Source organism: Pelodiscus sinensis, chromosome 6 (assembly GCF_049634645.1).
Source record: "Pelodiscus sinensis isolate JC-2024 chromosome 6, ASM4963464v1, whole genome shotgun sequence".
Lineage (NCBI taxonomy): Eukaryota > Metazoa > Chordata > Testudines > Trionychidae > Pelodiscus > Pelodiscus sinensis.
This window is the reverse complement of record NC_134716.1, coordinates 89,939,373-89,964,170: the sequence shown is the minus strand read 5'-3', so window position 1 is coordinate 89,964,170 and position 24,798 is coordinate 89,939,373. Positions and strand designations below refer to the sequence as shown.

General features: G+C 45.9%; 1 protein-coding gene across 6 annotated transcripts in view; it reads left to right on the top strand.

Moving 5' to 3' along the window:
• ERBIN (erbb2 interacting protein) overlaps positions 1-24,798 on the top strand; it is a 250,724-nt gene that overhangs the window by 19,050 nt on the left and 206,876 nt on the right. The window contains exon 2 of one of the 6 annotated variants that reach the window (XM_075932363.1): positions 18,897-19,013. The exons of the other annotated variants lie outside the window; for them this stretch is intronic. The gene's annotated coding sequence lies outside the window, so the exon portion shown is untranslated. The remainder of the gene's footprint in view (positions 1-18,896; positions 19,014-24,798) is intronic. 6 annotated transcript variants of the gene reach the window in all.

Genomic DNA, 24,798 nt, shown 5'->3' with positions numbered 1-24,798 from the left:
TCCAGAGATATGTTGCAGAGCATATATCCTAATCTGTTACAACAAAAGGAAGGTCTGTCTTAGGACAATACGGATGTGTTATGTACAAACCACAGTTATGATTTGAAGCAGTCACTAAGGAGCAGGTACACTTAAAGTTCTTAGAGGAGCAGCTGGTGGCAGGTATGGTAAGATACAGGCTGGGACTTGAACCTCCACAGGTAGGGGGATGTGTCCAGGCTTCTGAGAGCTTTATGGAGATGTGCTGGGAGCATTCCCGCTCTGTCTCCAGACACATTAACAAGCTGTTCCAGGGTCCCCTGCTGTGTAGGCATAGTGGCCACTATAGATTATACTCAATTGCCATAACCCACTTTTAGCAAAATAATAAATGTGAATTTACCAGAAGTGCCATTCCTGGGATCAGTGCCTGACTGTGAGAGATCCTGGGAGGAGGGGATTATCTCCAAGGTTATGAAACGTTCTTGGCTCTCAGTGACAATGGTTACTCCACTCGCCTGCTAACTCTTCTTCTCCACCTCCTCTTCTTCGGCCACGCTGTCCTCCATGCTACTATGCGAGGAATGCCTTTGGAGGAATCCACGGACTGCTAGGGAAGCTGGTCGGTTCTCACCAAGGATTGCATGCAGCCGCTCATAGGAGCGGCATGTTTGTGGTGATGCTCTAGACCAGGGGTCTCCAAACTACGGCCCGCGGGGCCCTCTCATCCGGCCCGTGGAGACCTTTTTGTCTACGGAAAAAAAATTACGGAAATTTGAGAACAAACTTGTCCGATGATAATCTCAGGTCACTGTTGATGTTAGGGACAACAAATCTAAAGCCAGAAATGTCTGCTATTTTGGCATCCAGAAAACAATTTCACCATTCACACTAATACAGGTGTTCATGTGTAGTGTATCAATGTGTTATTAAATAATAACTGAATAAAATAATATTAAATAAATAATTAAAAACAACATCCATGTTTTGATTGTTTTTTATTTGGACCTCAAGTGTGTAGTCGGCCCCCGAACTGCTGTTTGATAGTAAATGCGGCCCTCGGGCAGAAAAGTTTGGAGACCCCTGCTCTAGACCATTCATTGGCATCCTTTGTCTTATTGTATGATGTACTCAGCTACTTTACTTTCACTTGCCACTGCTGGGCATCCAAGGCACATCCTTTCTCCTCTATCTATGCTCTTTGTGATCTTGGCATACATATCTGCATTTCTTTTGCTGGTTCATAGTTCTGTGAGAACAGATACCTCTCTCCACACAGCAGTGAGGTTCAAAACCTCTTGCATGTTCCGTGCTGGTGCTCATTGGTGATCCTGGGAGCTTATGGTGCTCATGGAATTCACAGTCAGTTGTGCTGCCTGCTCTGAGGTCTGTTTGCCATGCTGGCCACAGAGGAAATGAATTTTAAATTTTCCAGGGGCTTTTCTTGTTCACCTGGAGAGCAGTAGAGTTCAAAGTCATGGTAAGAGCAGTTACAACAGGGCACTGTGGTCGACCTTCTGGAGTCCAAGAACATCCACTTCCACAGTGCTGTGTCTGCATTACTGTAAAGTTGACCGTGCAAGATTGTATTTAGCCTTACTTCTCATGAACGTAGGAATACAGATATAGACTCTAATGGCCCTTAAAGTTGATGGAATGTGATTATTGATGTTGACTCTTTGTTGAGAAAATCGACCTAATACGGCTAATTTTGACCTAAATTCCCAGTGTAGACCAGGCCTCAGAGACTTGTCTCTGGACTGGAGCACAAGTGCTGGCTCACCCTGCTGTGGCGGAAGCCATGAGCCTTGCTGCAGGCAAGATGAAGGTAAGCTGGGGTCTGGATCTGGCCCTTGGGTCTTAAGTTCCTCACATCTGACTTATGCCATGTCAAACTTCCTATACCATTGTGATGAGAGGTGGCTTAACTAATCACCAATCTTAGTGTATAGCTATTATGTATGCAACAGTTTTATTAGATGTATGAGGAAGATTACATAGATGATGAATTACTTTGCTCAACTGCCATTCCATGTAACAGCACAGGCTTTCGGCTATTGGTATATAGATGTGTGACTTGTTAGATTGCAAATTCTTGAAGTCAGGCTGTGTGCTATCAGTTGTAGGTGATGGCTAAAATTTTGTGTTTGCTACTGGAAACTTGGCCTTCTGTTTTTCCTCAGTATCTTGGAAACCCTGAAAAAGGGTGCTGTGATGCAGATCCTAAAATATCTTATCTGCTGTGAAATAGTAACCAAATTTGCAAGAACGAATTAGGGGTCAAAAATTTATTTAAAAAACTACATAGACCAAGAGGTCTAGGATGGGGTAAAGAAGGGTATATGGCCTATTTTGAACTTGAAGTGGCCGAACTAGTTTGAAATATCAAAAGTTAGGGGTAGTCTCTCCATTCAATTATTGCAGCCATGAATGAAAAGACTTCAGAACATTAGTTGATGCGAAAAAAAGTTTTTCAAACGTGGTTGTCTTCTATAGCATACTAGTATCTTCTTGATGTAGTTATGTGGGCCAAAATTTATCTCAGATTCCTCCAGCTCTCTTTACTACTAACGGGAAAACGTAGATATTCATATACGAAACCTCAAGATCTGGCTTCTTCTCTCTGTAAAGCTAATGCTCTCATCCAACCTCTCACTATTTTCTGTCTGTGCTAGTTCAACTGTGTGTGGATCTACCTGCTGTAGCATTCCCCTTTAAAGACTATTGAAAATATTTTTGCTAAGATCCTGTAGCAGATTTTTGGTCTGGCCATGTCCAATCTCTATAAGTCTCTTCAGGGACACTCTCATCACTTCTGCATCAGGCGTAGGCATCTTGTCTTTATAGTCTTTCGTGACTTAGCTCCAGTCTATGTACCTAATGTAATTGACGCTAATCAGGGTTTAACGCTTTCTTTAAAATGTTTTGGCTACTGACAGTCTATATCTTTAATTTGACTAGGTATCGTTCATCCTTTTACATCCCAATCTCTGCTGTGTCTTCAGCCAAGGTATTTGTGTTCCCTTTTCTTCATCTTTCGGGGACATTGACACATAGAGTCTGCACTAGTAGACATGTAGGACATGAAAAAACAATTCACCTTTTCCTACTTCCAAAATATCGGGCATGTATAAAGCAATCTTTAGATAAAAGCTGTAGGCAGCACGTGATAGCCTCTAGTTGACATCTGAAGTTGAAACTACGTGATAGGCTTAGAAGAGGTAGAACGCTTAAGGGGTTGGAATTAGGGATGTTAAGGACTAGTTGACTATCCAATTCCTTCCCTCCCCCCTTGCTGCCTCTATCAGATATGCCATGCGGAACCCACAGTCAGCTGGGGAGTCCCCGGCTCTGCATGGCATTTCAAAGCGGCAGCGCAGCATGGAGCCCAGGGTCAGCGGGGTACTCTGAGTTTCCCGCTGACCCTGGGCTCCATGCTGCGCTGCTGCTTTGAAATGCCATGCAGAGCCCCTGTTGAGGACTCTTGTACGTTTCAAAATGAGCACGCCACATGCAGCCTGGAGTCAGTGAGTCTTCTTGCCGGTCCCGGGCTGCACGTAGAGTTCACATTCCATCGACTACTCGACTAGTAAATTAACCATTACTTAACATTCTTAGTTGAAATATTCCTATCCAGAAGGGAAGCCTACCTACGTGGCAGAGAAGCTCTTTCCACTTGGGCCTGGCATTAGTTCTGCCACACCTCAAGGAAAAAGACTTGCTGATTAGTTTATTACTAAGGCTTCATAACAGAAAATGGAAGTAGGCTGCAACCTGCCATAAGTATGAGGGATTCACTCCTGAACAGAATCTTCCCCTAACCTCTTCCTCTCTCCCCCCCCCCCCCCCCGTGGAATTGTTGTATCGCTATTTCTCATCTACTGTTACAGTAGCACTAAAGATTAGTGTTTAAAGACAAAAATCTTTATCTTCTAGTTAAGTGGTATTGTGTGCTTGTCAGAAGTTAATTTTTCTTCTTTGCATAGTCTGTTAGGTAATCAGTTCTCTGTTGTACAAAACAACACAGAGATGCTTAAAAAGAAAAAGGGAACTGAGTTAAAAGAAAAAGTGGCCTAATTGAGATTTGTCATACAGTGTGATCTTTGCTGTGCTTATCTTCTATTAATAGAAATTTTAAAGAAAGAAAGAAAAGCCCATCTGAAAAAGTTCTGATAATCTGTTTTTGGGAGTTTAACATGTTTTTACTCTTTCTTGTTGTTAAAGTTAAATGTCTTTGGACTATTTGCTTGTTTTTAGTATGAGTAATAGAAATTTTGTCCTTCTTATGATGATTTTAAAATATCTCCCTACTACTTCAACCCTTCCTAAAAAGTCAAAAAATATTTTCTGGCCATATAGTCTACTGTATATTGCAAAAACACGAAAAGCTTTTTCTTAGCCTGGGTGTCTTCCAGTTAAGAAGACCACATCCTGTAAATAGCTCTCTAAAGTTCTGAACATAGACTGAGTACTACATTTAATTAACATCTAAACTGCTGGCACATCACTATCGTAATCATAACTTTTTAACCCTGTTGAATATCTTTCCATTTTCTGGGTATCTGACGTGGTTGTCAGTCAGAACATGTCAATAGGTACTCAGCAACATAGGCTCTTGTGCGTGTATATTATTCCACGCTTATGACCATAATGTCCCGGAATCTTCTAGTAGTGCATTAAACAGTGGTGATTGGTGTCTCATCCTGTGCGTGGGGGGAGAAGTTTGTGAAGAGGACTGTCTTGTTTGGTAGGGTTTTATTTTTATTTAAATACTAGAAGACGTGTGCGAGGGGGAGCACAGCTGACCCACTGGCTACTCCTCGGAGCTGGTCAGCCCATGGGCTTCTCCCTGGGCTGGCCCATCCGTTTCTCCTTGGGATCGGCTTCAGGTGGTGGTGATGGGCCTTGCAGCACGGTGGGCAGCTGCTCCCCATGGCAGCTCAGAGCAGCTGGGGCTGCGTAGCATGGTGGGCAGCTGCTCCACAAGGATAGAACATTGGATGGCGGGGGCTTTGCTGACATCCACTGCTGTCCTTCTATGGTCATTTGTGAGCATAATTTTCCCTACTATTGCACCCTCCCTTTTTGTTTGATGCAAAACAATCACATTCCATGCACTTGTCCTGGCACAACCCAACACTGGCCTTGCTTTAAGTTATGATAAGAGGAAGCTGCATGCCAAATATGGTGGTCCTAGCTTATTACTGTTTAGGAAAAGTTCTTGAATAAATAGTCTCATGTGGATGGAGACACAGAGAGAGACACAAACTCTCTAAAATATATAGTAGAGTATAGGTTGCTATTTGTTTGTTAGTGTGCAAGATCAAAGAATTGCACCTTGGAGTAGAAAGTGGTGCACTTAGCAATGGTCCTTCCACAGTCTCTTTGACTGCCTTGGCAAAAGTTCTTTCCCACATAGATGAGTATTACTGTTATTGTTGAGAGTTCCATTATTCAGGAAAGTAGTTGTTGATCACGGTCTTCATCTCAGAGCTTTATATACCTTTTATTTAGTCTGGGCCATGGAGCATGGTTAACCACGCAAATATCTTGTTCTCAAAATCTTAGAAATTTGTTTTATAGTCAATCACTAGTCTAAAAAGGCAAACATAGATCAGTTCATGACATAATCTTCAGAGGAATAGCTGAGTTAGTCTGTAACTGGAAAAACTTAAGACAACAAATAGTCTTGCAACACCGTAGAGACTAATAAAACATGTTAGATGGTATCATTAACTTTCGTGGGCACAACCCACGTCTTCAGATGAATGAAACTGAAGAAGTGGGTTGAGCCCATGAAAGCTCATGATACCATCTACATGTTTTGTTAGTCTTTAAGGTGTTGCTACGCTATTTGTTTTTTTAAAGTTTTTCCAGTTCATGACATGTTAATTATATTAAATTGTGTAATTGAATGTAGCCTAATATAGCAATAAATTGCACTCTAGGATTGTGTTCTTACCATGTATGCTGTCACAGATACTAAAATATCTCTGCTGACATGTCACAGATTGCTAGTTGTAGTACCTTGATCACTGAGGTTGCTGCAGCACAAAGAAAGCTGCAGGCTTGGTGGGAATCAATTAGGATGTTACAGGTCGACAATTGTTGGGTTAAGGAGGTAGGGTATTTGGTTTAGAAATGGGGAATATACATATCTGGGAGGAACAAGAAGTAAGGGGTGTTCAAAGTTAAGCTTGAGGGGGGAGAGAAACTCTGGAAGTCACCTCCCTTTTTATACTGGTGTTGTGTCCAGCCCTGTTTGGGAATGGAGGATTAAAAGTACATGGAATTGAAAATAAATAAGATGGTGTGTGGTTTTGAGTAGGGTAACCATGAAAATGGACGAAGCTGGGCTGCTCACTAGATGGCCAAAGAAGTGCCCTGTGACTTGACATGAGGCTATTTCCTTGGCAATATTAAAGGAAATATACAGTGGCAGAGCTCTGGCCTCCCCTCACCTTGGGGAGGAGGGGAGAGAGTGCTGCGCTTACAGGTGATTAGGGCTAGCCTCAGAGGCTTGCTGTGGCCCTCATTGTAGCCTCTTGCCCTTTACTAGAGGCAAGGGTCACAGTCTATTGAACCACTTTCATCATAGGCCAGTCAGTGGATTGGGGTGAAACCCCTCCATAGTCCAAGTCTCCCTTCTCAGGGATAGACTCTCTGCAGTGGTGTGGTGAGGGTTGGAGGGAACCTAGGCCCATCCACTACTCTGGCTTCTGGAACAAGGACCTAAAGACAGTGACCACAGGCAGTGTTTCCTCCACTTCCAGTGTTGCAGCCTTTCCTTGTTGCAGCCTTTCCACTTTGCCAAACAGCCCTTCCCAGTACCTTCTTCCTCATACCTGAGCAAGTCCTCCTTGCTCCTCCACGATACACTTCCTCAATTCCAGTCCTTGGCTCCTCCAGCCATCTCTGAAGGGAAGCCTTTTAATCTAGCCCCAGAAGGTCTTTAATGGGCTGCAGGTGACCTGATTAGCCTGTCTCTTTTGCTTCTGGCCTGCTCCTAATTGGCTCCAGTTGTCTGTCTGACCTAATTGCTCTATAGCAGACCCTGCCCTGGTCACTCAGGGAACAGAAAACTATTCATCCAGTTGCCTATTTATGTATCTTCCTCCAACCTGCTACAGCCAGCTGGTCTGGGTCTGTCACAATACAAAATAGGGATGTAAAATCCTGTGCAAGTAGTTAACTGGATAAACATGATGTTTAACTGATTAAATGGGGAGGCAGGGGCACCACTCCAATCTGGTAGGGGCTGCTCTGGCTGGGCTGATTCACCTCTGCCCGCAGTGTGGCCGGACTGGGTCTACTCCAGATGGATTAGAGTACCACTATGGTGTGCCTGGGTCAGCACTGTGCGGGTGAAACCAGGTCGGTTAATTGGTAAGCCTCACCCTTAACCATTCACATCCCTAATATAAAATGATGAAATCACAGCATTCAGCTTTCATTTCATTTTAAAGGAGGCTAAATGAAAGCAACATAGAAAGGAACATTAGAGTGGACTGGAAAGGAAAAGGGATGACATTATTCAGCACACACATACATAGTTTCCTATATTCCCCTATACTTAAAAGCCGGCTCCCCCGAGCTCCAAGGGAGGGGGCAGAGGCGCAGCGGCAGCATTTCACCTTTGAAATGTACAAGAGTCCCTTCTGAGGCTTTTGTACATTTCAAAGTGGAAGCACTGCACAGAGCCTGAGGCCAGTGTGGGACTTGAGTCCTGCTGGGGCTCTTGCTCATTTCAAAGATGGAACATCATGCAGCACTTCAGCCTCTGAAATATAGCAACAACCCAGTGGCCTCTTGCTACATTTCAAAGCGGAAGTGCCCTTATCGACTAATCGAATAGCCAATGGAAATTCCATCAACTAGTTGATTAACCTGATTTTAACATCCCTAGTGGATATGTCCGAAGAACCATGTGCATCAACTTTGCATTGTATCGGTGTTCAAGACTCTCCCTGGGATTTTTAGTATAAGAGTGTTTTAACAAGTAAATTCCCAAGCTATTTGCTATGTTGGATGTTGCTAGAAAAAAAGTTTACCTTCGCTAATGTTTATGGCTTGTTTAATTAGTTAACTAGTTTTAGAATCTGTTACTCAAGTATACAGAACAGAAAGCTTCAGCAAGAGAAATCCAGAGTTGCCAGTTGTTACTGAGTATCATTTCTTATTTTATATTACATAATATGTGCCTGTTACTTTGGAACATCATGGTCCCACACTGTAACGGTGATGCCATAAGTCTATTCCCTATTTTACTTGAGCATAACTCAGCTTTCCCAAAGGACCCCATCCTATACTTGTTTTCAATGGGGCTTACTCCAACAGTAAAGGCACTCTAAGCACAGTTATTCTTAGCTTTATTGTAACTTGGCATAAGATCTAGATGAACATGACAGTGGGAATGGAGAAGATGAGAGCTATTTGTAAAAGTTGAAAGGGCAAAGTACCTTTAGTGACCTGAAGTCTTGTTTGTTAGAGTTAATCAAATTTGAAAATGGAAAAAAAACAAAGAAAGAAAGAATTTAAGGACAGCCATCAGCCAGCACCACTGGAGACTGCTTCTGTTGCAAATGTGGAACATTTAACTTTTAAGATTTAGTTTAATAAAATAAAAGTGCTATTTGTGTGTGTGAGAGATTTATTTCTTACCATTCCTAATGTACTGCTTCTACCTCTGCAGCTGATGCAGGTAATGATTATTATGTACTATTTCCTAAATTAATAAAAATCAAGGTATCTAAAACAATTACACAAAGTATGCTTTCTTATATGATGTAAAACGCTGTTCTGAGCAGTATTTAACATGTTTTAGTGATCAGATTTGCAGAGTTACCTGAAGAAATATGTGAAGAAGTTATCATTGGGAAACTTGATTTTAAATTTATGATTTAAATCAGTCCTCCCTGCTCTATATTATTCCTTGTCTCTCTTCTTACTTCTGCCTCCCCCGCCTCCCAAAAAGGTTGCAGAGCACTTTGTCCCATATCTCAATAGATCAGTGATTCTCAAACTTTTTGGCCCGTGGACCAAGTAGCTCAAAGCAAACTTTTCCGTGGACCACCAGTTGCTAATGGAACCTCACCGTAAATTACATAATTACACTAGAGTCATTTTGCTTGTGCTGCAGCTAAGGAGAATGGTTTAATTTCAATTACTAAACATATGAAGTGTTTTATCATTCTCGTGTTAGTTTATCAAGCTTCATTTTAAATTATTAATTTATGTCCAACACAAAAGATTTCAATGTTTTCTTTATTCATGGCAGGGATAGGGAACCTGTTTTTGGGTTGGGGCCACTGATCCACAGAAAAATCAGTGGTGGACCACACAAGCAAGAAGCAAAAAACCCTCCAAAACCCCCCAACCCTTACTGATGTGGCCCCCAACTGAGACACCTCACTCCTATGGCACTCCAACCTCACAGGGTAAGGGGAAAGGACAGGTAGGACCCAGGTTGAGGGTTTCCCTGAGGTCAGATTAGCTTTTCTGGGGTTCAAGTTAATGGATTTTGTAGACCCCCTTAGGCTCTAGGGCGGGAACAAAAATGAAGGGTTCACTGTGTGGGACAGGGCTGCCAGTGAGTAGAATAGGTATTGGTGCAGGATGCAAGGACTGGGTGAGATGTAGGGTGCAGAAGCAGGCTGGGAATAGGGTGTCTGGCCAGAGGGGAGGGAGACAGAGCAAGGGAGAGAGCAAGAGCAACAGTGGGTTCTGGAGCAGGGTGGGGGTAGATGTCTGGCCAGGCGTGGGGGTGCAGGAGCAAAGGAGGGTGCAGGAGCAGGCATGGGATAGGCCAGGGTGTCCGGACAGGAGGGAAGGTGTCTGTCCAGGAGGGAAGGTGCAGGGCAGGTATGGGCAATAATTTTTGATAGGGAGCCTACTCTAAGAATTTGTTAAGTGTTTGAAACCCACACTCTTCCATTATTAATGGAGGAGGTACAGGGGTTTGGGATGGAGGTTGGGTGCAGAAGGGAGCTCAGGGTAAGGAATTGGAGTGTGAGATCTGGGAGGGAGTTTGAGTGAAGGAGAGGATTGTGCTCTGGGGCAATGGAGTGGGCTAAGGAGGCTCTGGGAGGGGAGTGTGACCTGGGGTAGAGGTGCAGGGATTTGAGCTGTCACCAGGGACAGTGGATTGGGGTGCAGGGTCTGGGAGGAGGTTGTGACCTGAGGTGGGGCATAGGAGGAGATGCAGTGTCTGGGAAGGTGTCTGGGGGCTGGAGCAGGAGTTTGGATTACATGGCTTGGGGGGGTCTGGGATGCCAGACAGACAGACAGACTCTGTCTGGGAGACCTTAACTGGCTCCCAGCCAGCAGCCCAGCAGGTTCCTTAGTCAGGATCCCTGCCTTCCAGCACAGAGCACGCACAGAGCAATTTCAGGAGACATGTTTACTGCACTGAACTGAATGCTGAGTGTCCCAGGGAATGAAGAAGGAGGTGCACTTTACATGCTGCCTGTCCTGCAGACAGGCAGCTGCTATTGGCTGGAAACGGCCAGAGGAAGCTACTGATGATGGGGGCAACATGAGAATCCTCTTCCCCCTTCCCTCCAGGCTCTCGGGGTTCAGAAACACACATGTGGCCCTGCAACCAGCTTTTCTGAGTACCAAGCAGGGATAAAAACAAAAAATCTTTTGCCCAGCTCTGGTGTAGGAGCAAGCTTGGGGGGTGGAGTCTTGGTGAAAGGGGGAAATATGGGGTATTGGGGTGCAAGGTCTGAGTATGGGGGGGCTGCTTACCTGGCTTCCTGTCCTAGTGGTGCAACTCCAGACAATGAGAGCGTCAGGGAAAGCCCGTCATTATGCTGGCCTTCCCCCAGTGAGCTGGGTGGGAGAGAGGAGAGAAACACAGTGTGGAGCCACTTGTGCTGGCCTCCCTTCTGAGCTGGTCTGGCAGGGTCAGGGCTTTCTTCATGGATGTTTGGCAGATAGAAGACTAGAGTGCCAGCATGGGCTCCCTGCTGTGGGGAGAGGAAGTGGGGGGATTATCTGGAGCAGTGGACCACTTGGGAGGCAGCCGCGGACTGCACTTTAAGAACCACTGCAGTAGTTCCATATTTTAAAAAAGTGATTATTCCAGATGGAGACTGTGTCCGGGTCTTCCTGGTGATGAGGCAGCCTAGTGATTAGGTCCCAGAGTTAGCTTACAGAAAAAGGGTGCAGACCCCTGCTGCTGGTTCCCTGGCCTAGAAACTCCAGCCCACTATATGAATATAGTCCTTGTGTTTGGGGCATGGTTCCAAGTGTCCAGAGTCTCCACTTAGCTAGGGTTTTAGCAGGTTCCCCAGCCCCAACTAAGGGGAGTGGGTGGGTTTGGAGCCATGGTCACCAACAGGTCGATCACGATCGACTAGTCTATCGCGAGGCCTCGACCAGTCGATCGCGAGGCGTCCTGTCCGCCCTGCCTCCATTTCCTTCCCACCCCCGAGAAGCCCCACTACCTACCTCCAGTGAAAATGGAGGTAGTGTAGGCTTCTCAGGGATGGACAGAAGTCCCGCAGCTTAGCGACACTTCCGACAATTCCGGAAGTAGCACTAGCTGCTCTGCCGGGTGTACTGCGGGAGAGAGCATTGCCTCCCTGCACCGCACGGGAGGGGTGAGTCAGCCCCGGAGGAGACACGCACGCGGGATTTCCCTGTGCCCGGGGCGGGGGGGGAGAGGGTCGGCCCTGGGGCAGGCGCGCGCGGGGCTTCCCTGTATCGCGGGTGAATTGGCCCTGGGGCAGGCACGCGCTGGTTTCCCTCTGGGGGCGGGGGAATCCTGGGAGGAGGCAGATACAGGGGACTCTGCCCCCACTGGCAATAGTCAACCAAGGGCATGAATTCTTAGTTGTTACTTGACTGTTGTATAGTTCCTGGAGGATAGGTCCAGCAGCCTGTGCAATCTGGCCGCACTCCCAGGGAGCTCCCTGCCACCCAGCACTGGTACCTCTGTATCAGAGATAGTAGCATGGTGTGGCAGGCGGGAGCTGGTTTGTAAGGGGAGCCAGTTTAAAAACCTACTCTCCTTGCAGACCAGCTGCCTGCCACCCTGTGCTACTGCCTCTGATACAGAGGTGGCAGCAGCCTCTGTGTTCTGAGGGTCTGAGCTCTTCAGACAGAGGCTGCTGTGGGGGAGAGAGAGAGATAGGAAATGGGGGCGGCAGCAGCCCGTGTTCATGGGGTATTTGGACCCCCTCCATGGACAGGGGCTGCTGCTGTGAAGCAGTCTCTACCTGCAGTGGGCCCAGGGCTTGCAGTAGACAGAGGCTGCTCCACAGCAGCATCCCCTGATCCGCCTCTGTATCAGAGGCAGCAAGCGGGCAGAGTAAGATCTGGTGCTATGGGGATCCAGCTTAAAAGCTGGTTCCCCACCCAGCACCGATGTCGCCACCTACTCATCCCCTACTCTGCTGCCTCTGTGAGACACATGGGGGAGGGGCTGCCTCTAGGCAGCAGCGTGGGGAGGGGAGGCAGCATTGTGGAGCCGGTGCCGGGAGGGAACCAGCTTTTAAGCCTGCTCCCCTTGCACCGCCCAGCACCGGCTCCTGCTCCTTCCCCCTTGCTTCTTCTGATACAGAGGCAGTAAGGGTGGGGGAAAAAAATGGGAGTTGTTGACTAGGCTTATCGGTTAATTGACTAGTCATTCACATCCCTAGTCTGAAACTTTGGTTCTCGGCCCCTCACATCCCATTTTTTTTGCGTCTGAGTTGTGCCACATTTGTTGTTGTTATACAAACTTTGGCTGTTGTAAAGATCTGGCTTCCTGTCTGTTTTCAAGCTCTGAGAGTAGTAAAAGATGCCTAGACAAGTTCACATCGGTCCAACAAATGCAAAGGAGAGAGAAGAATCAGAACTGTGTGCTTGTACGTAATCTATATACAGTAGATTCTGATAATCCTTTTGGACCCAGGTGGTGCCGGATTATCAGATTTGCAGGAGAATCAGGAGGTCCAGTACAGCTGCACAGCTTAACAGCTGGCCAGGACACAACCTCCCTCCCACTCGCCTCCCTTTTCCTCTTCATGTCTCTCTCCTTTCCTCCGTGCTGTAGCCTGATCCCCATCCCTCCCTCCTCCCGTTTCCCCTTCACCGAAGCAAAACGCTCTTCTCCATACTGTAACACGATCTCACTCTCCCCCCGCCCCCAACCTTATGCTCCATCTGGTTACAGCCAGCACATGTGCTGAGCGGCAGGCTTTTTAATCAGCTGGTCAGGAGTGCTTGGCATTTTGATGACGGAGTATCGGGAGTGCCGAACAGTTGGATGCTGGACTATTGGAGTTTTACTGTAATATGTGCAATACAAATGTGTATAAACACATTACATTATGGATGTGTCTACACTGGGCCACTTATTCCAGCAAATCAGCCGCTTTTCCGGAATAAGATGCGAGCTGTCTACACTGGCCCTTGAATTTCCGGAAAAGCAACGACGCTGTACTGTACAAAATCAGCCACTATTCCGGAAAAACTATTCTGCTCTCGCTCGGGCATAAGTCCTTATTCCGGAACACTGTTCCGGAAAAGGGCCAGTGTAGACAGCCCAGTAGTCTTTTCCGGAAAAAAGCCCTGATCACGAAAATGGCGATCGGGGCTCTTTTCCGGAAAAGCGCGTCTACATTGGCCACAGACGCTTTTCCGGAAAAAGGGCTTTTCCGGAAAAGCAGCCTGCCAATGTAGACGTTCCTTTTCCAGAAAAACTGAAAACGGAATAGTATTCTGTTTTAAGCAGTTCCGGAAATTCATGCCAGTGTAGACACAGCCTATATGTTTAGTTGGAGCCTGTTGCATAATTCTTTGAGGCTGTGGTTTATTTGGAGCTTGTTGGCATACAGGTGGTGGGCTAAGCCTTCTTACGTAATGTCACTATAGAAAGAGAATTAAACTTAAAACAAACATGTTCCTTCCCCCCATCCCCCTTTCGCTTGAATTTGAATTGTGATAGTTCACTAGTAAAAACACTGTTTTATTAAACATTTTATGGGTGAAATACTATTTTTGAAATGAAATACCAGACTAATAAATGTGAATATACAGCTAAACTGTAGCTATAATAAAGAAAAGGTAGCACAGGAAATGTTGCTTGGGCATTATGTTGAGACTTGGCAGTAAGTTAAGGAGACAGAAACAAAAGTAGTAATAATGGAAAAGGGAGATGATAATAACTTAGGGTGTAGCTTCCGTGTGACTGGGAGAGGAACGGACATTATTAAGGTTCTTTTTGTTTTTGGGTTTTTTTTATACATGTGTTCTTGCTGCTATGTCTGAGGTCCAGAGCAAACTCTGCAATGCATACTATAGACAAGGATTTTGAAAAGCAAAGGATCAGTTTCAGTTGCTGGCTTTTTTAATCAAAACCTTATTTTTTTGCTATTGCGGTAAATACTTTTCTTCATAATATTATCTCTTCTTTGTGTTGTTTCTGATATAATTAACTGCTAACTTCATTTGGGTTATTAGTAAGCACATACGTTAGAGCACTACATAACATAATAATTAAGCCTGGAAGTTTAAGGAATACAAAATGTTAATTCAGAGGTGGACCATTTCTTGTTTGCCGTGTTGGCTCAGGTTGCTCAATGTCTACAGGGAATTGAACACTTTCCCCAGAGTATAAGTGAGTGTGAATTTATGCATGGAGATCAAAGTGATAACCTCAGGCCATCATAAAATAGAATTCTATACTTGAAATGTTTCTATATATATATATTTTTTTAGTTTAACTAAAAGGTTCCATTATAATAGTTTGTTCAATAAGGGAGCTGCTCCAGTCTGGTCAGTCCTGCCACCTGCTGTAGTCTGTTTAACCCATTAACCCCTTTAAACATAATGTTTAACCAGTTAATTAATTAAATGGGATTTTGCATGCAAAACAGTGAGTAAGAATCTGTTCCAAAGCTTGCTGATGTTTAACGAAGGACTCACCTGACTTTATTGGATTAGGGATGTTGAATTGCAGTTATCGGGCTAATCATGTAGTAGTTGATGCAATTTGTAATTAGTTGATAAGGACCGCTCTGCAGAGCTGCAGTGGGGGTAGCTCCAGGAGTCGGCTGCAGCAGGGATGGAGCAGTCCAGGCTCCTGCCAGCTCTGGAGCCATCCATGCTGTGGCTCTGCATTTTAAATGTAGTAAGAGCCCGGTGGATTCTCAATACATTCAAAATGCAGAGGCTCAGTGTCCCAGACCAGTGTGATCTGGGCCTGCTCAATCCTGGTTCGTGCTGAGTCCAGCAGCCTCCGATAACAGCTGTGGCCAGGTGCTGCTGCTGGTGCAGTGTGGCCAGTCCAGGACACTGCAAATGGGCTGCTTGGCGGCAGCAGCAGCCCCTGTTCTCGGGGGAGTCCAGCTCCCTGCTGGGATCCCTGCAGACAGAAGCTGCTCCTGGAGCAGTCTCCCCATCCCTCCTTGCCCCCCCCCCCCCCCCCGCTGCCTCTCATACAGAGTGAGAGGGGGAGCGAGTAATTGAGTATTCCACTCAACTACCCGGTAAGCTAATGCTTATCCAAGTGTCAACTCCTCCCTAACATCTGTCTTAGTGCTACTTTGATTTCTATTTTTTGAAAACAAAATATTGTGTATCATCTCTTTGAGTGTTTGTCAATATCAGTATAATATAGAAAATCAGAAGCTTGGTTCCCCTAGTCCAGCTTCTTGGACAGCTTCCTGACAGCAGCCGATACCTGTTGTTTTAGAGGAAAGCCATCTCCAACTTGAATCTGTTTAGCCAGCTGCTCAATATTGAATGAAGATGAAATCTGAGAGAGCAAGCTTTCCAGCTCTGTGCATGAGATCATTGGATCCTATTTCATATCTGCCTCATTTTGACTGGAGATTTGAAATAAGCATTTAGTATTTATTTAATATCATTTATGTATATACATAGTAGGTTTATAGGTGAAATAGAGAGATTTGTTCCTTTCAAGAAATGTAATTTTTCTGTTTGCCCTATGGTTTTGTTCTGTAGGTTTTTTTTGTTGCTTCCCTTCTCTCTCCCCAGAAACACATCAGTCATCTGGGAGCCAGCTAATGAATGAAAGCAGACTTGCTCTTGTGTGCTTAATATATGTGCCTTGTCCTTCAATTGAACTGAGGGCTCCCATGTTTCTCATGGAGCAGGTGAAGAGTTTACTGCTTCTGTGATTGGAAAGCCTCGTAAGAAGTTGCCAGGAGAAGTGTAATAGTGTGAGGTATATTCCTTTCAAATGTGAAGAAAAGAATTGTTTACTAGAAAGAAAATGAAGCAAAAGTAAAGGTGACAGCTTGTGGCAGTCTCCAAGGTGCAAGCACCCCACCCGAGTCCGGGATGAGGGCCCTTCGAGCCCAACTGACAACTGTCTCACTGATGTGGTGGTCCCCTTAGGCATCGGCAGAGTCTGGGACGAGGGCCCTGTGGGCCCTGCAAGCCCAACCGCCAACTGTCTCCCACACCTCCTTCACGATAGTTCCTTATGGGGTTCCGAACCACTGTTACCCCGGGACTCTTGTACTGCCCCTTAGATGCTGCCTCGTTGGCTCTTCACAGAGAAGAGGGGAGGGGAGAACCAGGGCCCTCCTTCTCCACCGGGTCCCAGCCCGGGGCCCTAAGTGCAGGGTCGACGCCTGCCTGCACGGCTGACAGGGAGTGCTCCCGAAACGCGTTAGCCCACGGGCTGCTTCCTTCCACGCACTGATCCCTGGGTGGTAGCCTCCAGCTTCCCAGTGCCTACCGCCATTCCAGGTGCTGGGTCCTCACTCTGTTCTCCAGTGCCTCTCCCAGGGTCTCTCTTGCCAGCAACGCTTCTCACCTGGGGGTCACTGCTCTTCCTCCAGGAACGCCCAGCCGTTCCCCTTCTCTGATGCTGGCAGGGCTTTTTGAAGTGGCCCGCTGGCCGTGACGCTGGTTGTGGCCCCGCCTACTCCATGACGTGGGGTCTTCCCCCATCACTTCCGGGCAGCCGCCCGCCGCCTCGGTTCGGTCCGGCAGTAAGCCGGGGGCGGGCTCACGGCATCGGCACTGCCCTGGCGGGGAGAAGGGTTTCCACCGTGCCCCAGCTCAGTGGCAGTGCTGCACCCCTCAGGCTCGCTGCTCCCTGCGCGGCTCTCTGCACCCCCCTTCCAGCCAGACGGCATGCAGGCAGTTGGCGGCCCATCACACAGCTAAAATAGGCTAGACTTCTACACCAGGGGTGGCCAAACTGAGGCTCGTGAGCCGCATGTGGCTCGCGAAGAAAAAAAATGAGGCTCCTGACGGAACCGGGACGGAACCCAGAACAGCTCAGGTCAGCTGCTCTCATGGCCAGGCCGTTGTGAGCTGCATGCGTGCTCATGGACCCCAGCGCATTGCATCATATCCTGCACGTGCAGGCCGGGTGTCACACAGTGTCCCAGCTTGCACATGCTAGCAGCTGGCTGTTGAGTGCAGGCAATGGTAGCAGCTCTAGGTGTGGGGGCACCAACGGCAGCTCCGGGACCTGGGCATAAGGTTATTGGGGGAGGGTAGGTATATGGCTCTAGAGGAGGGGAGGGGAATTGGGTTGTGGGGAGGGATGCGCACGGTGTGCCGGCTGCTTATCGCACGCGCCCCAGCGCCTGAAGGGATATGTGTGGCTGTAGCAGTGGCGGCGGCTCCGGGACCTGAGAATTAGGTTACAGCAGGGGAAGTGTGTGTGTGGGGGGTGGTGCCTAGCTCTAGTCTGGGGGAGGGGAAGGGAGTGGAGGGGAAAGAAAGGGAGGGGGATTGGGTTTGGTGGGGATAGGGTACGCATGGCATCCCATCCAACATGTCTCAAGGCTGGCTGCTCAGTGCATGCGCCCCAGCACCTGGAGGGAGATGTGCATGGATGTAGCGGTGGCCACAAGGACCATAAAAAGTTTATTATATTCATGTTTTTCAAAAGACAGTAATAGTACTTGTTTAATCTACTATGATGCAGAACTTTCGCGGCTGATGCTGTTCTGACAGAAAAATATTGAGAGTGATTCCAAGAAGGAAGTAGCTCATTTCAGTGTTGCCAACATTGAAAGATGAAATTTAAGCATCATGTTTCACAAAGTTGTACTAAGAAACATTTCTTCTGAGTTACAAATGCCAGCAGAACAGCAGTGGGTCTTCATCTTGCTTGTGTTTGAGGTAGCTGAACCAGACCAGTCAGCTACTGCTAGGATCAAAGTGACCTACGTTTTGAATGCACAGTGTGGTATTCTGCATCTTCAGGAATGGTTAGGCATTGCTGGACCTCTCTGCTGTAGATTATAACATAAAACCAATGAAGTTTAACTTGATCAAATGGATTTCTCCTGAAGAGTTTCCGGATTTAAGCGAGTGTTTCTTTTCTTTAAGTAAAACCCAGTATTGGTGATTGCTCTTGGTAGCATCTTTTGGATTGCCCACAGAGGCAGCTTGAGGCCAGGTGAGAAGTAGCTCTCGATGGCTGCTGTAGCTCCTGCGAGCACAGCTGGGAAAGGGGTGCATGTTCCTCTCTCTGTCTAGGGAGTGCAGGGTGAAAACAAACCTGGATCTGCCCATGCCGGAGGACCTGCACCCCTCCCCCACTCATAGAGAAATGCTTCTCACCTGGCCCCAAGAAGCTGTGATGAAAGAGGTGTGGGGTAATCCTCTCTTCTTGGGACAGCATGTACATTGAAACCCAATTCCCCAGCCCCACTCCAGAGCACTGATTGAAATTAAGATTTAATTGGGTTAAGAGCCCAAGCAATGGGGATCCTATTTTATGAAGTAGGAAGCCATCTGCTGGCAAAAGCTTGCAACATTTGTGCTATATATTTGAACAAACATTATTTGAGTTAAGGAACTGAGCAATACTGGATCTATAGAATATAGTAGATCTATATTTTCATGTTGGCTTTACAGCCCCTACCTTACTCTTTTACGAGGATTTGAGCAGCCCTTTTTAGCTGAGTCTTTCTCTCTCTTTCTACCCACAGGGATTCTTCAAGACTTCTGCGTTTGGAAGTTTCCCTGAGTGTTCTTAGAGCTAAATCTCTCTTAGTGCTCTGTAATTGAAATAGTTGTATCCAAAAGCCATCTCTTCTGGGGTCAGGGTAAGTCCTGGTGTCTTACCAAAAAATTCCCACTTATATTGCTTCTGAAGAAAGAGGGTTTTTAAACCCAGGGCATTGGGGAAAACCTTCTGGGGGGGGGGGGAGAGGCTAAATAATGGGGAGGGAAAGGGCCTTATTCCTTTCCCTTTTGATAACTCTTCAGACCAATGGATTCCTCCGTCTCCTTCTCTGTGTTGTAGTCTGGAAGAGATAAAAGGACAAAGACTGAGGCAAACAGAAAAGAGGAAAGCCTCTGATAAGGGGAAGATGTACTCCTGCTTTCCACATCTTGGAAAGGCTAGAGATATTTTTGTGGTCTCAGATCTCTGTAGTCAAGCTGGACAATGGAGGCAGACTGGTTGAGACTTAAATGATCAGAAAACAAAGTTAAACCTTGCTATGGGGACTCGTGGACTTTTTTTCCTTTACAATCCCTGGAATTTATCATCCTAAGGCATAGAAGATCAAGAACAGCCAAAAACATGAGCAGATGCTATTCCTCCCCACGCCCCTTCCTAAAAGAGCAAAAACATAAGAACAGCCATATTGGGTCAGACCAAAGATCTATCCAGCCCAGTATCCTGTCTGCTGACAGTGGCCACTGCCAGATGCCCCACAGGGAGGGACCACAAAAGGCAATCATCACGTGATCGCTCTCATGTCATCCATCTCCAGACAATAGAAGAAATAGTATTTGATTAAAATATCGCTCCGAACATGAGCCCTTTCTTAAAAGGGTTATAATAGGCCTAGTTGTCCATGACATTTTCACCAAATGTCCTATGAAAAAGAAGGCATTTCAAAGAAGACCATGAAGCTACTAGGGAAATCTTTCTTTGGGTACCACACAAGAGGAATAAATTGCTCTCACTAGAAAATAGGATGTCATGAGGACCTAATGGATAATTCATGTGCAAGTGAAGTGTTAGGGACAATGTGCTTAAATATTCTCCAAGAGGCCCTGGAGGTGACTGTTGGCAGTACTGTCCTTGTAGTTGGAGGCCACAGTTATTTTTCATTGAAAGTAAATTTGTCAACACTCTGCAGACAAAGAGATGGACTCTTCAACAAGGAGAAACATCTAGATGACTCTGACAGTACTTGTGTTTCAGCGACTTTGATGTATCTTTTTAGGGTTATGTTAGCCTGAAAGATTTCCTTATGAAACCTCATCTCTCTGAAGGTGCTTTACTGTCATTGAGGGAGTACATCCCCAAAGAAAGCTTTCTTAAGAGTATTCATTGCCTCTCTAAGCACTTGTGCTTTCCCAGTAATCCTCTTGTTTTAGTAGATCCAAAGACAGCTTGTTTTAAATAAATTGTATTATTTTTGCCCTTAAAAGATTTTCAAACTGTACCAGCACAGTTAATTTTTTCTGATTGGAGAGATTTAAAATATTTTTAGTAAATCTCAAGGACATTAAAATCTCAAAATGAAACATTCCTTTGGTAAGATGTTATCTTCAAGAAATAAGTTGTTTTCAAATCTTCATTGCTATATTAAATAATTTGCACTTCAGGGCCACAAGTAATGTGTGCTGGAAAGCTTTTACAGGTTGAAAAGAAAAGTCTGGATTCTGTTGTACTATAAAAATCCAAAGGGACAGTACAATTCTAGTTCAGTCTCATAAGTCATTTATTTATAATTGCATTTTTTAGAAAATGTTAATGAGCCTTGCATCATAGTAGAGTAGCTCTAAATTACTGTATATGATTATCTACATATTTTATTGTTGTTTATAGGGCAGGTACTGAGGATTTTTGAAGCTGAGCCAAGGTTTTAGTATTTATAAATTGGCTGAAGCTATGAGATTAAATGGCAGCATTAGTCTTCTCAAATGTAATGTGATAATGTCACATAGAAAGAGATGATACCTGAATGGCAGATGGAATGTGTCTGTCTGAAACATAGAAGAATGAAAACTATTTCTTGGAGTGATATATATGGACAAATAAAATCAAGTAGCTGTTGCAGTAAGATAAGAATGTAGTATCAGTCACTACCATTAGGACATGCAAACAGGAACTTGTACTTCCTGAAACCTGCCTGTTTTTAATTGCCCGTTTTTTTTAAATGCCTTCACACTTGTCTCAGTGGTATCTTCCTTTTGGGAGGATACTTGAGGTTTTAAAGAGCCTGGTTGTATTTTGAGTTGAAAAGCATGGAATTTTGTCCCCATAATGCTAGACTTCTGAAAAATTAAATAATTTTTAAGAAAAGTAACTATAATAGAATAACACATTCAATTATAAGTTCAGGAATAAGCGTACAAGACCAGATAAATTCAGTACATATTATTAAATGTTGTTTAAATGACTATTGTATTTTAAAAGATCTCTATTTAAAGAAAGTTATGGGTTGTACAGTATAGTACTCAAAAACTAGGAAATGCCAGAATTTGCTTTAATTTGTTTCCCTTATGCATATGTATTTTGATAATCTTGAATTCCATTTGTCATAGTATTTTTCCACAAGACTCATGCCTCTTTCAGTATTCAGAATAGACTCTGTTTACTGGGTGGGTAGCTACTAAACGTTGTTGTTTTTTAAAATTCTTCTTATTTACTATGTGACTCTGCTTTCTTCAGTTCACATTGTGCAAACCCTCTACATAATTATCAATTTCCTTATGTGCTTTTAAATAGTACTCACTGTAGTGTGTGAATGCTTTGCATTTTTTTTATAAAACATGGGAGGCAAGGCAATGGTATTTTCTTTTTACAGGTAAAGGACTGAGGCAGAGAGAGAATGATGCTCAAATTGTGAAAAGTACCCAGCAGTTTTAGGTGTTTGATATTTCAGAGCACTTAATGTTTCAGAGCACTTCTAATGTTCACGGCACAGCTCTGATCAACTTCAGCTTGAGAGAGAGAAAGAGAGAAAGAGGAAGAGAAAAAAGTTCTCAGATGTTTCAAGTCAGCAACCTATGAGAATTTTTGCTTTGGTGACTTATCCAGAAACAGATAGGAACCATAGATAGAGAATCTTATTTTTAAGAATGGCTTTCCAGTGCCTCAGTTATGAGACTATCTTTTGTTGCAGTCTTTTGCCTCTGTGATGGCATGTTTTTGAATTTTTGCAGCAAATGTACCTGGGATCCTGCAGCCAAGACTCATAGATTTTAAGGCCACATGGGACCATTCTGATCTTATAGGCTGATTTCTTGCATATTGCAGTCCATAGAACCTCCATCACCACTAGCTGAGTTATTGAAGTCCTCAAATCTTCATTAAAAGACTTCAGGTTACAGAGAATCTATTATTTACTCTAGTTCAGCCCAGCAAAAGGGAGGCAAAACTCTCAAGATTTCTGCCTGTCTGACCTGAGGGAAAATTCCTTCCTGAGCCCAAATGTGACAGACATTTAGACCTTGAGTATGAGGATGAGATCCTATCAGCCAGACATCTGGGAAAGAATTATTTGTAATAGTTGAGCCCTCCTCATTTGATGTCCCATGTCCAACTATTGGAGATGTTTGCTAATAGCAGTCACAAATGGGCCATATGCCATTGTAGGCAACCTTGCTATACCATCACCTCCATAAATGTATCTAGCTCAGTGTGACGGGGCGGAGGCGCCCCGCACTTCGGTCCCGCTGGCTGCCGCTTATCTGGCGGTTCTCGGGGCAGGGGGTGGAGTAGCGGCACTGGGCGCGCTGCATGCCGCGGGCCGAGCGGCGCAGGGGCTGGCCTACCGGCTGTGTGGCAGTTGTTCCCGGGTGGCTGCCCCGGCAGGACACCCACGTATAGCCTGGAGGCTGGGGGCCGACGTGGCGGGAGCGACGTCGGGTCACGGCCCCATCGAAGGCCCGGAAGCGAGGCCACGCCGGAAGGGGCGGGACCCGATGGGCCGGGAGCTGGTGCGGGGATTTAAACCCCAGGAGATGCCGGAGAGAGGAGGAGGTCCAAGGGAGCGACCTCTCGCTGAGGACCAGCGACAGATAGGACCCAAGACGAGGAGGTGAGCCCAGATGCAAGGGGATAGTTGACCGTGGAGAGAGGAAGTAGCGTAGGGCGAGCAAAGGGAGCCTGTGGGCTGGCAAGTTATGGCAGATGCCCCGTCAGCCGGACCGGATGGTAGAAGCGTCTGTGTCCTTAGGGCCCTGGGCTGGGGTCTGTGAGAGGGGGCAGGCCTGGACCGAGACCGGCTCCTGCATAGGGGCCAGCAAAACCCCAAACGAGTGAGGGCCCTGCGAGCCTTGGTCAAAACGGACTTGGACGCTGGAGGGTGCCTGAAAGGGTGAAGGAAACACGGGGACAGGGGGGTGGTGTTAGGCGCTAACAGGGTGCACAGCAGGACCCGTTTATACTCAGTCAGTTAATACTTGGGGTTTAGTTTTGTTTTGACTCTGCTATTGCACTTGAAAGGTGGTTCCAGAACTTCACTTCTCTGCTGGTTAAAACGTTTGTCTAATTTCAGGCTTAAACTTGTTGATGGCCAGTTTATAACAGTTTGGTCTCCTTCGAGTGGTGTCCCTGTGGGTGCTCCACTCAGGTATCAGTGTGTCCTTGCACTGGTGATTAAAGATTTTTAGTTCTTTCCTGCATTGTGCATGCACAGTTGTGGTCCTGTGCTGGTTTTGTCCATTGGCTGCGTGTGCGATGCAGGTCCCCTCAGTTCCTTTTTTACTGTCCTCAGAAGAAGATGGAGTTTTCAGAGCAGTGCTCTCCTAACTGGAAAAAGAGAAAAAAGTGTTGGTAGTTAACTGTTAGTTGTTAGTTAGCCCTAGTTCGTTTTTCTTAAAAACTGTTGTTGCCTACTTTTTCTTTTCTCCAAGTTCTTCACACCCCCGTTTCTTCATTTGTTGGGTTCCCCTGGCTTTACAAAAGGTGACTCCTCTAGAGACTCAGTGCCTGCTTCAGATGGGCATGTCTCATGCATAAAGTGCCTTGGCGAAGGCCGTGTGGCACAGATATGCACACAGTGTCAGAGCATGACCGCCAGGGCCAGAATAAACCGGGAGATGAAGCTTAAGAAATTGCTATGGGAGAAATCCCTCTAGCCACAAAGGCGAAGACAAAGGCACTTTCGGAACCTCTAACTCTGAGAAAAAGGACCAACTCATCCCCTGCGCAGGACTCCCATAGGTCACAAGTCTTTTCAGTATAGACCTTACTGGCCGTGTCATTAACATCCCATGCTGTGTGTTCACCAGTGTCATCTACCTCCGGCACCAACAAAAAGATCGGAGTCAGAACCAAAAAGGAAAGCCACCTCATCTGCACCTCAGTGCTAGCACTGACTAAAGTGGATATGTTGCCCTCACTGGTGCCGATAGAAATGTTGGCACCACCACAGTCTTTGGACTCATGGCATGCATTGGCACCTAAGCATGCATCAGCAATGTAAACGCTGAAGCCAAGAACCCAGAAAACAACAGAGTCTCAGCATTGAACACCACAACCACTGATGCCTTAAGCACTGGTGCTGACAGACAACACACTTCCTTATTCTCCAAGGATTGAGGACTCTAGTCCACACTGATGCTCTTCCGAGAACATTTTGTTCTCCCCCACTCCATTTTCTCTAGTCACTGGACCTGGCACCAGGCATGGGAGCAGGTTCTCCTCCCAGCACTCATCACCAACAGGCTCAGTGGCTTTGTGGCACTCAAGCAAGCACCCACCACTATAAAATTGCCCACAGTATCCTTGGTTAACCATCTGTGGTCTTATGCACCACAGCATTATCAGCCATAATGGCCTCCTTGGGAACTGTGGGGCCAATATCACACTAGGAATGTGAAGGACTCATTAACTAGTTGCTCCCCCTCCCCTTGCTGCTT